Source organism: Taudactylus pleione, unplaced genomic scaffold, assembly GCF_031769625.1.
Source record: "Taudactylus pleione unplaced genomic scaffold, aTauple2 ptg001127l, whole genome shotgun sequence".
Taxonomy (NCBI): Eukaryota; Metazoa; Chordata; class Amphibia; order Anura; family Myobatrachidae; genus Taudactylus; species Taudactylus pleione.
This window is the reverse complement of record NW_028285528.1, coordinates 139,460-152,875: the sequence shown is the minus strand read 5'-3', so window position 1 is coordinate 152,875 and position 13,416 is coordinate 139,460. Positions and strand designations below refer to the sequence as shown.

Here is a 13,416-nt window from a genome sequence, read left to right as displayed (position 1 = left end):
TTAGATGATAAAATGAGAAAGAATACTAAATCCTTTTCAAAGGTTTCTTAATTCTTTCTTTCGTCCCCACAGTCCTTTTTTGGTTTCAAGAAATCATGGTGGACTCCATATAAAAAAACATATAATAAAAGAATTCCTTAATGACAATATATATATATATATATATATAGAGAGAGAGAGAGAGAGAGAGTGTCAATCCAATGTTTATAGAAGTTTTGATCTAGACGTATTTAGTATTCGCGTACCAAACTCACATGCCAAAATGTGAGTATGTACGTATCTAGGTATCTTTATCTTCCCACCCTGTATATTCCCAGTGGATCCGCTTAACAGGTGAAGACCAGCAAAGAAAGGTACTGCGTACCTTACTTACATTCAGTGTACGCTGTAAATGCTCATAACGATTTATTTTATTAAATTATACCGTTTGGCTACACACATCATTCTTCACCTTTATATTATGAGGATGACTGACTGGTTGATGATGAGCTGATGGGAAACTGTACCATACATAAAGAAACCATTATTAGCATTTACAGCGTACACTGAATGTAAGTAAGTACGCAGTACCTTTCTTTGCTGGTCTTCACCTGTTAAGCGGATCCACTGGGAATATACAGGGTGGGAAGACCTAGATACGTACATACTCACATTTTGGTATGTGAGCTTGGTACGCGAATACTAAATACGTCTAGATCAAAACTCTATGAACATTGGATTGACACTCATATATATATATATATATATATATAATATATATATAGAGAGAGAGAGAGAGAGAGAGAGAGAGAGAGAGAGAGAGAGAGAGAGAAACACAGCTGATCCGGCACTCCTGGTTGAAGCAATAAGTTATACCTGCTCACGGTGCCCTCCTTGCAAGGGTCAGAGCCCCCGAGATATAAGAACACATAGAGGCGGCACTCAGAGACTATCAAATGGAATGTGCAAAAGCGATACTTTAATCCATCAACGTTTCGGGACCTCCCGTCCCTTCCCCAGGATGTACAGTACAGAATGATATATATATATATAGTGTTCCCTCTAGCTCCGGCGGCAGGCAGGGCGCCGGAGCTAGAGAGGGCAATGTTGTGCGTGCGCCGAAAAGGGGGCGTGTCTATAAGACGCGTCCCCTTTTCGTCATACTTGGGGGCCGCCCGGCGCTTACGGACATGCCGGGCAGCCCCCAAGCGCTGCAGAAAGGGAGAAGAGACGCCGGGCGCATGCGCCCGTCGTCTATTCTCCGGCGGTGACCGGGTCACCGCATGTTTGTCCACCCGCGGGACACTGCGTCCCGCGGGTGAGAACGGCTCCCGCAGGCTGTTAGGGCAGGGCGCTTTTTGCCCTCCTCCTGGAGGGCAGGGTGCTTTTTGCCCTCCAGAAGGAGGGCAGGGCGCCGCGCCCCGCTAAAACAGCCTAGCGGGAACGCTATATATATATATTGTCATTAAGGAATTATTTTATTATGTTTTTTTATATGTACCATATGGAGTCCACCATGATTTCTTGAAACCAAAAAAGGACTGTGGGCGAAAAAAAGAATTAAGAAACCTTTGAAAAGGATTTAGTATTCTCTCTCATTTTTCATCTAACTTAACTTTATATGTATATCCAGCACCATCTTGTGGCACAATAACGTTGTTGTATTGATTATTAAGAGTTTAGTGAGACTCTTTTTTTGTGCCTATAGGGGCTGCAGGTATTGCGCACCTAATACCTAGCCTATTTTCCTATTTATCATTTGTACCTTTTCACTAGAGGGATAATTTGTGTCAGAAGCCAATTAACCTACCAGTATGATTTTTGAAGGGTTGAAGGTTATATCCACATATCCATTCATTAAGGATCGCTATTGCGATGGCAGCTGCGATTACTCACACATTTGTACTCTGAAAATATGCTAATGACTGCAATCGTACTGTCGACGCACTGCGAGCACAGAGATGCCCATTACCTCCCAGTACCGCTATCTCACATCCATATTACTTTGCAGTCCTGCGTACATCGAGTAACATCGGACCCTGAGTAAGGTCAGACCTTTCTCAGAAATTGCTAACCTCCTCGCACGCAGTCAGTGCTCAGGCTGCATATGCCGTCGCAGTGGCTAATTTATGCACGCCCAAGTATCGATGTTGAAATGTTTCTCCAACCACTTCCACGTCACCATCCCTAAACGCTGATGTCCTCTCACTCACTCTGCGATAGCTTTCTATCTGCGTGCGTGATCGCAGTGCTAACTCACATCACACTGCAATGCATACGCAGTACGCATCAATTGGCCCATTGCATGCATAATGGCAGCTGCGATCCTTGGTGAATCAGGCCCTAGGTTATTGTTGAGTTTTATGTGACTATGTACCTTTAGAGGTCACTTTAGTACTAATCTATTGTTTGCTATTGTTTCTGCATAAATGAGGTAAGCAAGCTATTATGCTGTGTTGTATAGATCAAATGTTTGTATAACAAGAGATATGGTAAGAACTTACCTTTGTTATCTCTGTTTCTACGAAGTCCATAGGGTCCACAGGGTTGACCTTGGGGTATAGCTGGATCTGGATCCACGGGAACCACGCAGTTAAAGCTTTGCTGCTCCCAGGATGCACTTGGGTCCGTCCTCCTCTATACCCCGCCCCCGGCCACAGGCACCTCAGTTGGTAAGCAGCTAAGGCCGGAGGAGGAGACTAAACAGAGAGAAGGAAGACTGGAACACACAAGAAACCATACTCACAGAAATGGGAGACGGAAAACCGGTGACCAGCCACACAGCCCATTTGAAGCCAGGTGCGTCTGGGCGGGCGCCCTGTGGACCCTATGGACTTCGTAGAAACAGAGATAACAAAGGTAAGTTCTTACCATATCTCTTGTTTTCTACTTCAGGGTCCATAGGGGGTCCACAGGGTTGACCTTGGGGATGTCCCAAAGCAGTTCAACTAAGGGCGGGGACGCTCCTGTGCTGAAAGGAGTACCCGGCGCCCAAAGGATGCATCCTGAGAGGCGAAGGTGTCAAACGCATAGAACCTCAAAAACGTTTGAATTGAAGACCAAGTGGCCGCCTTACACAGCTGAACAGCGGAGGCGCCACGTCTAGCAGCCCAAGAGGGACCCACAGAACGAGTGGAATGAGCCTTAACAGAGGCTGGCACAAGTAAACCCTCCTGTGCATAAGCCTCACAAATAACGGAACGAAGCCAACGGGCTAACGTTTGCTTGTTGGCAGGCCAACCCCTCTTGTGAAAACCGAAGAGGACAAACAAAGAATCCGACTTCCTAACCGAAGCAGTCTGATCCACATAGATTCTAAGTGCCCGGACTACATCTAAGGAAGCCTCACCAGCTGAAAGATCAGGTGACTGAAAAGCTGGCACAACAAGTTCCTGATTAATGTGGAACTTTGAGACCACTTTGGGCAAAAACTCAGGACGAGTGCGGAGCACCGCTCTGTCCTGATGAAAAATCAGAAAAGGGGGGCGACAAGAAAGCGCCCCCAACTGACACCCTCCTGGCAGAAGCAATTGCTAGGAGAAAAACGGTCTTGAACGTCAGCCACTTGAGGTCCACCACCTCAAGAGGCTCAAAAGGAGGACCCTGCAAGACCCGTAGCACCACCGCCAAGTCCCAAGGAGCCACAGGAGGCACGAAGGGAGGCTGTATCCTGAGAACACCCTGGAAAAAGGTGTGAACATCCGGTAGTGTAGCAATCCGTCGCTGAAACCACACGGACAAAGCAGACACATGAACCTTCAGAGAGGCCAGGCGTAAGCAGAGGTCCAAACCTGATTGAAGGAACTCCAAGATTCTGGAAACCCGGAACACCTGAGGATCATAGTTTCTGGATTCACACCACTGAAAGTAAGTGCGCCACACCCTGTGGTAAATCCGTGCGGAGGCAGGCTTGCGTGCCCTAAGCATGGAACCAATGACCGAAATGGAGAAACCCCTAGACCTCAAGACGGCTGTCTCAAGAGCCACGCCGTCAAAGACAGCCAACCCAGATCCGGGTAAAGGCAGGGCCCTTGAGACAACAGGTCCCGACGCTGAGGAAGAAGGTACGGAGCGTCGATGGAGAGACACCTCAGATCGGAGTACCAAGGACGTCTGGGCCACGCCGGAGCAACCAGCACGAGCGTGCCGCCGTCCTGCTTGAATTTCCGCAGAACCCGAGGAAGTAAGGATATCGGAGGAAACAGATACGCCAGGTGAAACGTCCATTTCACCGACAGCGCGTCTACCAGACTGGCGCCTGCGTCTCTTGTCCTTGACCCGTAAACGGGCAACTTGTGATTGTGACGGGAGGCCATCAAGTCCAGCTCCGGCAGCCCCCACCTGTCCACGAGTAGCTGAAACACCTCTGGGTGAAGAGACCATTCCCCGGGATGCACGTCGTGACGGCTGAGGAAGTCCGCCTCCCAATTGAGGACTCCGGGAATGAAGACTGCCGAGATCGCTGGAATGTGACACTCCGCCCAAGCAAGGATGCGAGACACCTCCGACATCGCTGCCTGACTGCGAGTTCCTCCCTGGTGGTTGATATACGCCACCGTGGTGGCGTTGTCGGACTGCACCTGAACCGCCCTTCCGTGAAGAGCGGGACCGGACGACTGCAGGGCCCGATAAACTGCCCGCAGTTCCAGAATGTTAATGGGAAGAAGAGCTTCTTCCGCAGACCAACGACCCTGAAGTGACAACGAGCCGGTCACTGCCCCCCAACCCCGAAGACTGGCATCCGTCGTGAGCAGGATCCAGTCCGGGATCCAAAAGGGGCGCCCCTCGACCAGATGAGCTGTCTGAAGCCACCAAGCCAAAGACTGCTGAACCTCCGGGGACAACACCAGCAACTGAGAGCGGATCCGGTGAGGTAACCCGTTCCATTCCGATAGAATCAGCCCCTGCAGGGGCCGGGAATGGAACTGGGCAAATTCCACCATGTCGAATGTTGACACCATGGAGCCCAAAACCCTCATAGCCGAATGGACCGACAAGCGGCAACTGCTCAGGCAACTGTGTATCCTCAGCTGCAGGGAGGAGACCTTCTCCGGGGTCAGGAAGATCCTTTGCTGACGAGAATCCAGCAGGGCTCCCAAATGAACCATCCGCTGAGATGGAATCAGGGAGGACTTTTTCCAATTTATCAGCCACCCGTGCGCTTGCAGGCAAGCGACCGTCAAGTTGAGATGTTGAAGCAGTACCTCCGGGGAACTCGCCAGCAACAGGAGGTCGTCCAGATACGTTAGTAGCCGTACATTCTGGTTCCGAAGATGTGCGGCCATGACCGCCATAATCTTCGTGAACACCCTCGGTGCCGTGGAGAGACCAAAGGGTAGCGCCCGAAACTGGTAATGGTGTTGAAGGATAGCGAACCTCAGATACCGCTGGTGCGAAGGTGCTATCGGAACATGGAGGTAGGCGTCCTGGATATCCAGGGACACCATGTAATCCCCCGGTTCCATCGCCAGAATGATGGAACGTAACGTTTCCATCCTGAACTTGGGAACTCTGAGGAATTTGTTCAGAGACTTCAAGTTGAGGATAGGGCGATGAGAACCATTGGGTTTCCGCACCAGAAACAGAGAAGAATAGTACCCCGTCCCTCGTTGTAATTGAGGAACGGGAACAATGACCCCTGCTGTCAGCAAGGACTCTATAGCTTCCTGAATCTGTAAAGACTTGGTCGTATCCTGAGAAGGACTCGTGCAGAAAAACTGGTGGGGCGGTCTGTGCCAAAAAGAGAGGGCGTACCCCTGGGAGACCACTTCTCGAACCCAGGCATCCGTGGTGGTATTGTGCCAGCACTGGGCAAATAGAAGAAGTCGGCCTCCCACTCTGGGGTCCCCCAGAGGGAGGCCCGTCCCATCAGGCAGAAGGTTTATTTTTCTGCTTGGATGAAGGGCGCCTGGCACTCCAGGCCTGCTTCTTGGGCTTAGAAGCGGCCTTGGTCGTCGACTGCCTCGGGAAGGACTGACCTTTGGCCTTGCCCTGAACCCGAAAGGACCGAAAAGCAGAGCTCCGAACCTTGGTAGGAGCAGAAGCCGAAGGGAGGAAGGCTGATTTAGACTTAGCCAGAGTGTCCACAATTTTGTCCAAGTCTGGACCAAAAAGCAACTCCCCATTAAAAGGTAAGGCCTCCAGCCCCTTTTTGGAGTCAGCGTCAGCCCTCCAAGACCTCAGCCACAAGGACCGACGCGCCGACACAGCTGCAGCCGACACCCGAGAGGTTAGCAGGCTTGCATCTAACGATGCTTCCCCAATGTAGGAAGCCGCATCCCTCATTTGACCTATCAACGCTCTCTGGATCTCCGGAGCATCTTCCGGAAAGGTATCCTCCAAAGCATTGGCCCAGCTCTCGATGGCCTTAGCCACCCAAGAGATGGCCATGGACGGACGGGCCACCGCCCCCGAGAGAGAGTAGATAGACTTCTAACAAGTCCCCACCTTCCTGTCCGTGGGATCTTTCAGGGAGGAGATCGACGGCAAAGGCAGCGTAGCGCTTTTAATTAAGCGGGTAACGTGGGAATCCACCGCTGGAGGAGTTTCCCACTTCCTGCAATGAGCCTCCGGAAACGGATAGTTCGAAGCCAACCGCTTCTGCGGTTGGAACCTCTTGCAGGGCAACTGCCAGGCCCCTGCCATATGATCCGTCAATTGATCGGACAGGGGAAAAACCGTCGAAGCTACCTTGGCCTTTTTAAAATTTGGGTATTTTGACCTGGGGGCGGGCACATCCTCCTCAATGTGAAGAATGGCCCGCACCGCCCTAACCAATGCCGGCACATTAATGGAAGACTTAGCCTCCATCTCCTGGGCCCCGGCATCCGAGTCAGAGTCTTCATGGATTTCCCCGTCATCCCAAGACATGTCCGTGTCCGTGAACTGAGCCGCCAGTGAAGCCGGAACGGAACGCTTGGACGCCCGTGGGGGCAAATCACTGTGCAACATATTTTGAAAAGCCGATGACGAAGCCGCCAGACTCTGAACAGAGCTGGAGAGGACGTCCACCCAAGGCGGGGGTACTGCCTGAGGATACCCCTGAAAAGGTACCATCGACTGCTGCGGCACCGTGGGGGATTGCACGTATACCGGCAAACCCGCATAAGGACCCACAGTCTGAGACCCGGGAGGAGACTGCACCAGACGAGTCACACCCGGAGAATGGGGGATGGTAGGCTGGGGCAACGCCCTAGAAGGGGCCGCAGTCGGGACCGCAAGTCGGTCCGCGATTGACGCCAGCACTTGCGTAAACATCGCCCACGGAGGATGCTGCGCCACCGGGGGTTTAGAGGGTCCAGGTACCAACTGGCACCGCCCGCACAGACCGCCCTGAGACAAATCTGCCCCGTCAACCCCTGCCGAACAGCGTCGGCAGGAAAACAACACAGGAGCCTCGGAGCGCTCATTCCCCTCATCAGACATGACAAACTTTTTTGCAATAAAAGTGTCTCACCGAAACGAGGTAAGGCGTATAACACCCACGCACTCCCAAGTATGCAACCCAAACAGCCCACAATATGGTACTGAGGAGCACACCGCAGTATGTGACGGACCTCACAAATACGTAGATTTATATATGTGAGGTACACGGAAAGAACACCCCTCCCCCACGCACCTGCGGGCCGTAGGAGAAGGAAAGGGATAGGTAAAAAGCTGACAGTAAGTAGAAAATAAGCACAGACAGCAGCACTAGCAAAAGTCACATACTATGCAGAGAAGTATTACTCACTGCACCTTCCGCTACAATCAACCTCCCAGATTCAGTGTCTGGGAGGGCTATAGCGCTGCGAACACCGTCCTGATCAGGGGAGAGGTACGCAGGGGGACTGGTCCACTGTAAGCCTGCCTGGGAGCTCTGCGATGCTGCCTGAAGATGGCCGCCGGAGAGCACAGAGGAGGAGTGGCCAGGAGATAACAGCCCAGCGACGCCAGCACGCATGAGAGAAGGCGCGCTGGGCTGAGGGGAGGAGCACTGAAGCAGGGAAGGCTGCCTCCCCTGCTAGTATGAAAAACCCCCCAGGGAAGCCGGTTCCCCGCCGGTCTTACACCCTGGAGGTCAGCAGACACGCGGGGTATTCCACATAGTGGGGGAGCCCGCCGCCGCTACTAGCACCGCTGGTCTGTCCCCAGAGACCGGCGGCATGAAGACTGCATTATTCCCCGCACGCAGCGCTGCACGCGGCTTACCTGGCCCCTTCAGTCTGGCAGCAGTCCTTGGGAGGTCCAGGAGCCACGCTAGTACTAACTCCGGGGTCCCGCTGCGATCCCCGGATCAGTACCGGCGTCGCAGCGCCAGCGGGGCTGTTGGAGCGGCAGCGTGGACGTCCAGATGGACAGTCTGATGCTGCCGCTCTGAAGACAGTAAAAATAAAATAATAAAATCTTTTTAAAAATAAAAAATAAAGCTTAGCCCCCCTGCGCAGGGTGATCCGACTGCGGCCGGGCACCAACTAAAACTGAGGTGCCTGTGGCCGGGGGCGGGGTATAGAGGAGGATGGACCCAAGTGCATCCTGGGAGCAGCAAAGCTTTAACTGCATGGTGCCCGTGGATCCAGATCCAGCTATACCCCAAGGTCAACCCTGTGGACCCCCTATGGACCCTGAAGTAGAAACAAAGTATTACTATGTATGTTAGTTTTAGGTATAAAGGAAAGAAGCCAACTAGTATAGAATTAGCCTCACCCTGGGACCAGATCACATGAAGGCATCCAGTCCAGCTCACTCTACAAATAAGGGCACCTAATGAAGACAACTGGGCTCCCTAGCATGTAACCATTGATCTAATGCTTTGAACAATGTCCTAAGCTGTGTGTGTGTGTGTATATATAGATAGAGAGAGAGAGAGAGAGAGAGAGAGAGAGAATGTTATTTTGCATGTTGCCTTTTAAATGTTCAAATATTAATATCTCGCTATCTAAGACACCTTGTTCCACCGGGACTATAACATGGCGTAGTTGGCAGGTTATTTATGGTTAATTTCGAACATCAAACCGTGCAATGTTTTCCTGATTAAAGCAACGCAGTGAGAAAAATAAGCGGCGTGATATACAGTACTTGCCTCTTGGGTTCTTAGATCAGGATACTGGGTCCGATGTATGTAAATATGTTACACCGGATACCGGTAGCATAACAGTGTAAGAGGAAACTCGTATAGGCATTCTCAAAATTATTCTCATTTTAAATCAGTAAATTCTATAATTGATAAAACAATTATCTAACAAATATCTAATAAATCATCAATACATAAATATGTAATTTCTCCACAAATTCTGTGCTCCACAGTTCTTCTAAAGGGAACAATCTTCCAGCAAGTTCCTAATGCACAAAATGGACTCCTACCAATGGGGGCGAGACAAAAAGCCTCAATCAAGCATGGATAGGCAGGTGATATCAGCCCGGGCACTCCAACCATCTGATCTCAGCTCTGGTCTCACCCCCTGGTAAGTAACAGCTCCACCACCAACATGTATCAATCAACTTGTGGTCTTTCTCAAGGTAAGGAGGAGGTGCAGAGGCATGCTATTTACACTTCAGCTAACCAAGCATGTTACTTGGATATTCAATAAATGAAATATATGTAAAACCCTGGCTCTAATAATTACTAAATAAAAATGCAACAAAAAAGAAAATACTCACCTGTATTTGACAAAAACATTTATAGCAACGCAAATAGAGGCATTTTAAATCTTAATTACATTATAAATTGTCATAATAGCCTTATTGGCCCCAACGCTCATCTTTAGGGATTGACTGCCAGTCCTGACAATCTTTCATAATGGTTGCGTGACCGTAACTGATAAATGGTGTCAATTCCACCCATTACATCGATATGAGTGGTGACCCCCTTCCTTATCTAGTATTATATGGTAGCTCTGACGCGCTACACCCTACACAATATATATGGAAATAGAGTGATGTGGTCCAGGACCATAAATTAATGAGACATCTATACTGGGTATATAAAATAATGGTCCCTTATTAATATGGATATAAGTGAAATATCAGCACACTGTAATATAGCAAAATGATTTTACTGATAGATACAATAACATATAAAAATGTAGATATCCTAATACTGATCTATACAATGATCCTGTGCATGTGTCACAAAATCAGTGTAAAAAAGAGAAGATCAGACTTCAGTTCCATGTGAATAGTCCTGGATAAACCAGGTTTAGTTCAGAAAATGACTTGAATGACCACGGCAGGTCATAAACAATAAACAATGACCATGGCGGGTCATAAACAATAAACAATGACCACGGTGGGTCATAAACAATAAACAATGACCATGGCGGGTCATAAACAATAAACAATGACCACGGCGGGTCATAAACAATAAATGACCACGGCGGGTCATAAACAATAAACAATGACCACGGCGGGTCATAAACAATAAACAATGACCATGGCGGGTCATAAACAATAAACAATGACCACGGCGGGTCAGACACAAATATAGCTGATCTGATCAAATAAATTGTCAGTCTGAGGTATCTGTGTGGAAAAAAACACTGTTCAGATTCGGGAGCGGCGTCCCGCTAGTATGGCTGTTGAAAAGAAGGTGGATGCCCCAGGGATATCTTTCCGGAGAGGGAGTACGGCTGCAGGGCTATGAGTATGGGGCATATGTCCTGGACGGGTGCTCTACACTCGTGTTCTGCCCGGAACGCTGGCGTGGAGGCTGGGTGATCCAGCCGCTCGTCTGCAGTGCAGGACGGGATCACAGGAGGAGCTTCCGTCCAAGAGGGATGTTACCAGCGTGGGTCGGGTGAAGACCCGATGCCTGTAGTCCCTCAAAAGGACACTTGCCTCCCTACATGGCCTCCCGGCAGCCGCAGACGCAGAGAATTGTGACTGCATAAGTCGTGGGAAGCAGAACTGCACCTCACTTCCTCCCGCTCCCGGCCAATATGAAAACCTGGCTGGTAGTGACTGAACGGGACTGTGCTAATTTCAGGCAAATGACTTAGGCCCTGATTCAGACCCACTTGCAAGTGGGCATACGTACGTTCGGCGTACGTAAAAAAATATTTAAATTCAAGCACTCGCTCGTATTTTCGTACGCAATTAAAAATCCGCCCCAAACTCAGGCGACCCCTCCTCTAACTAACGAGCGTGCCAAATAGCGAGCGTACATCCCCGAAATGGCTTGAAGGGAACGCACGCACAAGTACAAACCGGAAGTGGGCCTGTCAGATTCCGATTACCTGCTCGTTTATTCTGCCTACCTCCCTCAATCGTATCATGCCAATCAATGTATCAGTTAGCTTAATTGTTGTTTTTTTTTCAACACAATGCAATAAACTTTAATCTTGTCAGTGTTTGTATTTACCCGCAGAATACGTACGGCTTAAACATTCGCTTTTATTGGTCAAAAGACATGTTAGCCCCAATTAAACAATTGTTCTATTTGTTTGGATACCCGCAAATTTTCTGTAGTTCAGTTCTTTATTTAAATTTGCTTACGCATGTCACTGCATCAAGCCTATCATAACTCTCATAAGAGATTTCTGGCCCTGTCGAACACATGACTCATACACTAACCAATAGAATTGCTCCTGTTAATTTCCAAAATACATTAGCCAATCAAATTTTTTTGGGGGCTTTATTAAAATTAATTTTTAAAAAATACACCATTGCCATCATGAGAGCCGCCGCATTCACCAGGCGTGAGCTGCTGGTGCTCACGGAGGTGATGGACAGGCGGATCACCAGGCAGCCTCCACCCATCACAAATCAAAGAAAGCGTTCCGCATATGCGGAGGTACGTCGCCGGACCTGCACCAGCGGACGCCCCGCTTGCTGGCATGCTTTCGCATGCAGATCGCGGAAAGTAAGTTTTATGGACTGTGGTTTTCATGTTTATCTTGTGGGCCCTAACTGCGTGTGCATGTTTTCATGCCTGTCCTATATATTCATTGTAGTCATATCTGCATGTGCATGTTTTCATGACTGTCCTATTTATTCATTGTACTCATATCTGCATGTGCATGTTTTCATGTCTGTCCTATTTATTCATTGTACTCATATCTGCATGTGCATGTTTTCATGTCTGTCCTATTTATTCATTGTACTCATATCTGCATGTGCATGTTTTCATGTCTGTCCTATTTATTCCTTGTACTCATATCTGCATGTGCATGTTTTTTTTTGGATTCATGTTGAAACTAACCACATTTTTTTTAACATCTTTTAGGGGCACAGCAAAGACTACGGCGTCATCGGCAGACAAGACGCCGGTCACGGCCCCTCTCGCCAACCCCCAATTCCTCAATTACCCCCTCCTCTCCAGACCCTGTGGCCGAGATTTCGGGGCCACTTCCCCTCCAGCCCAATTCCCCCTCTCCTCCAACCGCCCCTCCTCCAAATACCCCCTCCCAGGATTCTGCCAACACCCTGCCCCTAGGTTTGGGGAATGTAGCCACCTCCGAGGAGGTCGAGGGAGTGGCTTCTCGCTCTGGCGTTTTGCATAACGGTATGTTTTTTTTTATTTGGGCACCACAAACTGTTTGTATGTAATCATGTGTCGTCCCCATTTTTGTGGGCTTTCTGTCGCCTTTTGGAATTTTTGGGGGTTGTCTTTACCTGTTCCTGCTGATTTCACCATACACATATCACACCTGTGTGCATTTTTTTTGGGCCCTTGTATTTTTGGCCTACGACATTTTGGGGTGCTGGGTTTTATCCGTGTAATGTTGGTTTTTGGCACAAGCTTTTAAGTTTTGGTTTGCTTGTTTTGTGTTGTTTTTGAATGTTGCTTCATTATTGATGTATTAATCCCCAAACTTTTGTCACCCACAGAGGAACAGAGGCGTCGGGCAGAAATCTGTCAGTGTGTGGACCGTATGCGGGAGCAAGTCACCGGGCTGCTGCAGGGCCTTGACCATCTGGCGGTCCTCCTTAGGAATTAGTTTTTTTTTGTTTTTTTTTTACAAATTGTTTATAAATAAATCAGTTTTAATTAAAACTCTGTCTCATGCGTTTTTTGTAAATCCAAGATTCTTTACACTGACAGAAGTAGACTCTTCAAGCAAGGATTGCCAATTAATCTCACTACAGATTGTGTGTTGTATTTTGAGGGCAAACAGGCACAAGAAACACCTACCAGTACCAATGTCATTTTCCTTTTTTGGGGTGGGCAACATTATAGTTTACAACATTTTACAGGTTCCTATTTGGTGGGCAATCTGCTTAGGCCGATCTTACGAAGCCAACTGATTGTACAGGATTCCTTGGTGTGTTGGTTTGTACCCCGAAAACATATTACATTTTAGCTCAACTTGCTTCATTACTGGGTTACCCCTTAGGCAAATTTAACGTTTGGGAGTTTGGTTACACTTGCTTCTAACGTGCCCAAAAAGGAAACAAATTACACTCTCCAAATATTTATTCACAACAGAAATCAAAAAACAAAGTGGTCACTCACAAACA

General features: G+C 48.7%; 1 protein-coding gene across 4 annotated transcripts in view; it reads right to left on the bottom strand.

Moving 5' to 3' along the window:
* Nucleotides 1-13,416, bottom strand: part of LOC148453573 (uncharacterized) — a 286,887-nt gene that overhangs the window by 229,145 nt on the left and 44,326 nt on the right. The window lies entirely within an intron of this gene.